This window comes from Diabrotica virgifera, chromosome 3 (genome assembly GCF_917563875.1).
Source record: "Diabrotica virgifera virgifera chromosome 3, PGI_DIABVI_V3a".
NCBI classification, from domain to species: Eukaryota; Metazoa; Arthropoda; class Insecta; order Coleoptera; family Chrysomelidae; genus Diabrotica; species Diabrotica virgifera.
The window spans coordinates 36,357,981-36,362,510 of NC_065445.1; the positions used below are offsets into that span (position 1 = coordinate 36,357,981).

A 4,530-nucleotide genomic window follows, 5' to 3' on the forward strand; every position below is an offset into this window, starting at 1 on the left:
GAATAAATACCTCCATTTTTTATCGCAGAATTAGATTCCTTACGTAAAATCATTGATTATAAAAACCCATAGATAGCTCACCTCTTGGTAACCGAAAGACGTATCAACAACTAGATTGCGCTACTCGAAAACCGTATCGAGATTTCTCATTCTCTCTCTGACTTGCGAGGAGGTAGGAGTAGTGTCAGGGCCGAACTTACCCTATAGGTGTATTATCTGTGACAGGTATTCTTTTTCTCATGATCATCTTTCAGTGCGTCACAGTTTTTCGATTTCTCTCTAACGCATTAAATTGTATGTGACAGAAAAAAAGGCACGTCTGTGAATACTTTGGTAATTATTCTAGTTTGGTGATTATTCTAGTTGTCGATAGATGGCGCCATAATCAAAAAAGAATTATTTATTAAATAAAATAATACTATTATCAATATAATCTGTACAATTTATAAGACTATACAAATGAAAGAAAATACCATTTTATAAATGCAATAGACACAATTGATTTGGTTTTATTCCAAATTGAAAATAAAATTTGACAACTGTCAGATTTAACTAAAATGTCACGTTAGAATAAATGTCATAAATGTGTATTATCACGGACTTACCTTTTTTTCTATAATTTGTGACGCACTGAAAAATGTTCATGAAAAGGAGAATAGGTGTTGTGACAAGTTAGAGCGGAATTTTATAAAAAAAAGGACTCATATTTTAGACAAAATGGCCTCTGTAACTCATAAGTGTGTTTACGCGGGATGTTTAACTACAGTATCCCTAACAACACACAACATTCCAGGAATGTACTACCAAAGTTCTATCAATATTTGAATGTCCTGGACATTTAGGGAACATTCGGTGAACATCTGATTAAATTATTCGTGGAATGTTACCATAAGACATTCTGTGAACATACTACCAATGTTCCTTTTGTTAATATGTTCATTTTCAAACTCACGGCGCATGTATTTGTGCATGGTGCTTAGAGAGGGCATCACGTGACTAAAAACGACCAATGACCTCACTTCAGACTTCGGTGCTTCGGCCATCTTGACATGCATCTTGGCCTTGGCCACCTTGCCGTGCGTGATCGTTGTTTGTTTTTATTTGTGCTTTTTAAGAATATTTTTTAATTCGGATACTTTTATAATAACTTTAATAGTATTATTAATATAGTGCATAAAATCAGTTGGAGTAGCAGAAGCAATGTAGATAAAAAATCTGCAGGAATAATGTTTCAAAGGTTAGTATATGCAAATATGTAAACAAAGGCATGCCCCTATTTCAGAAAATATCCATTTATTATTTTAATAATTGCGAATAAGCCACAAACTTGCTTATTCCTAACAAAAATAGTAAATAGAGATAATAACAAACGGATTATTTGTAAAATTAAAATTTTTTTTGCGTTTTTGCTAATGTATGCGTTTATAAACAGGATGGTAGACCACACACTATAATAGTACCAACTAATGAATACACAGTATGAATAGTACAGTCGGTTCGCTAAACTTAGTCTCAGACACAACTGGCTAGTGATTTTAGTAAATAATTTTGACAATTTGGTAAAATTGGCAAAAAAATAACTAAATAGTTAGTAATTTTGGCAAAAATGGCCAAAAACAAAAAAATTACCTACTAAAATCACTAGCCAGTTGTGGCTAGGGAAACGACTATACTAATAAACAATTTCTAAGCTGCTTTTTATAATATTTTGTGAGTTCATTAATCATATTTTTTATTTAAAACTAAAATTTGTTAATAATGCTCAGTAATGCATATATTTTGTATTTTTAGCTTTCCAGAAGATCCTGCGAAGAAGGCATGAAGTATTGATCAGATTTGTTAATAGAGCAGTATGTTCAAAACATTTTTTAGAAAAAGATATTGACAGAACTTCACTTTCAACCGTGAACTTCACTTTCAACCGTTTGAGAGACTGTGCTGTTCCAATAGCTTATATCACACAGGTAATATGCTTAACCCAATTAATAATACAATTACAATATACAGTTGGAAAAATTAAAGAATAGGGCTTTTCATTTACAGTCATTTGTTTCGAGCTACTGTCATATGTCGTATAATCCGTGTTGTATTAATATTATACACAGATTATATAACATATGACAGAAGCTCGAAACAAATGACAATCGATGAAAAGCAATATAGGGCTTTGTTCATTGTCATTTGTTTCGAGCTTCTGTCATGTGTCACATATATTAATATATCTACGTCATACGTCTTTGGTTTGTATCATTGATTATATCAATAACGTATGACGTAGATATATTAATATTATGTGACACATGACAGAAGCTCGAAACAAATGACTGAATGAAAAACCCTATAACCATGAACGATCACATCAATCACTTATTTTGTATAGGGCTTTTCATTCACAGTCATTTGTTTCGAGCTTCTGTCATGTGTCACACAATATTACTATATCTACGTCATAAGTTATTGGCATATACCAATGATACAAACCAAAGACGTATGACGTAGATATATTAATATTATGTGACACATGACAGAAGCTCGAAACAAATGACAGTTGATGAAAAGCCCTATTTGCTGTCTTTTTCTATAAATCACAAACGTTTGTTACCTATAGAAAAAGATCATCATCATCATTGGCTCGACAGCCCTTTCTGGGTCTTGGCCTGTTCCAGGATTCTTCTCCACTCTGATCTGTTTCGTGCTTTTTTTCTCCAGTTTTTTATTTTTAATGTTTTTATATCATTTTCTATTTGTTCTAAAATAGAAAAAGATAGCAAATACAAAATAAGTGATTGATGTGATCGTTCATGGGTATAGGGCTTTTCATTCACAGTCATTTGTTTCGAGCTTTTGTCATGTGTCACATAATATTAATATATCTACGACATACGTTATTGGTATATACAATAATAGATACAAACCAAAGACATATGACGTAGATATATTAATATTATGTGACACATGACAGAAGCTCGAAACAAATGACAATTGATGAAAAGCCCTATTCTTTCATTTTTCCAACTGTAGATACCGTTGTTCTTCATTATCTACATCAGAGATCTAAGTTGACATTGTTGCCCAATTACAAAAAATTTTTGAATTCATTTTAAGTCCAATATATCACATAATTATTGCGAAGTAGATTATACAAGAAAACAGATTAATATTGAATGCAAATAAATAAAAACATCAGAAATAGAAAACAAGAATTAAGTTATAATCTTAAGTTAAAGTAAATAATAAAAACAATAAATATAATAAAACAAAATACTTATTAGTTTGTGAAAAAGCTATTTCTTTGTGGCATTTTTGTAATTATTGTAACTATTTTAATGGGGAAATAAGCCAGAATTTACTTGAAAAAATAACTTTATTATGGTTTCTACTTCCACATCGGACGTCGTTGTCAAAATACAAAATGTTTTATTATTTTCTTTATTAAATATTATTTATTATTTATTTAAATATTATTTAATTTATTATTTATTTTATTATTATTATTATATGCATATTATTACCTGTAAATATTTCTTCTGATTGTTAATTGTAAAGGATAGAAAAATTACCATTTATTTTATTTTCTTTTAGAATCAGCTGAGAGAAGTGGTCTACAAAAAACCAGGAAGGAAATGGAATATGTGGCTATGAAAGGCAAAAGAAAGGTTTACAAAGCAAATGTGACACATTTTTTTATAGGAATATCAGTAAATTACATTAAAAAAATGTATGAAAAAATTTTTTGCAATAAAAATGTTTATATTTATCAAGGATGCATTATTTGGTATGGCCACATATCGTCAGTGATGTGACAATACCTCCTATCTGTTTTTTCATGAGATTTGTAAGATAGACTAAAAACTTGTTTGGGCCACCTCCTGTTTTCATATATTTTTTGACTTGTTTTGCAGTAAATTTAACTATCTATTTACTACAAAACAAGCCAGAACTTACGTATGCAACAGGAGGTGACCTTAAAAAATGTTTTTCGTCTCCTGCAAACCTCATGAAAAAAGATATAGGAGGTATTGTCACAGCACTGACGATATATTTCAGAGAATGTCTAAAAAATATACTGTGAATGTTCAAAGAACGTTCGTAGACATTCATGGAATGTTCCAACAAGACATTTAGTCTAAAAAATATACTGTGAATGTCCAAAGAACATTCATGGAATGTTCCAACATTCATGGAATGTCCCAACAAGACATTCAGTCTAAAAATATACTGTGAATGTCCAAAGAACATTCATGGAATGTTCCAACAAGACATTCAGTCTAAAACATATACTGTGAATGTCCAAAGAACATTCGTAGACATTCATGGAATGTTCCAACAGAACATTCTAAGAATATTTAAAATGCTGACACAGCACATTCCAGGGACTTTCCAGGGACATTCGTGTGCATTTGGGGACATTCCAGGAATGTTTGGAATGTCCTGTGAGTACATTCTAGGAACATTCATGGAATGTTTTGTGTTATTAGGGATTAGCTTTAGTCTCTATATACAGTAGATATTAACAAGTATTTTATAATA

General features: G+C 30.8%; 1 long non-coding RNA gene across 3 annotated transcripts; it reads left to right on the forward strand.

The window, feature by feature from the left end:
* The first annotated feature begins 772 nt into the window (after positions 1–772).
* Positions 773–3,757, forward strand: LOC126881830 (uncharacterized). 3 transcript variants are annotated; one of them, XR_007697023.1, is made up of 3 exons: positions 773–1,710; positions 1,792–1,964; positions 3,583–3,757. It is a non-coding gene; the product is annotated as an uncharacterized LOC126881830 (long non-coding RNA). The 3 variants fall into 3 exon arrangements; XR_007697022.1 differs by having other exon boundaries at positions 773–1,237; XR_007697021.1 differs by having other exon boundaries at positions 773–1,964.
* The last annotated feature ends 773 nt before the right edge of the window (positions 3,758–4,530 follow it).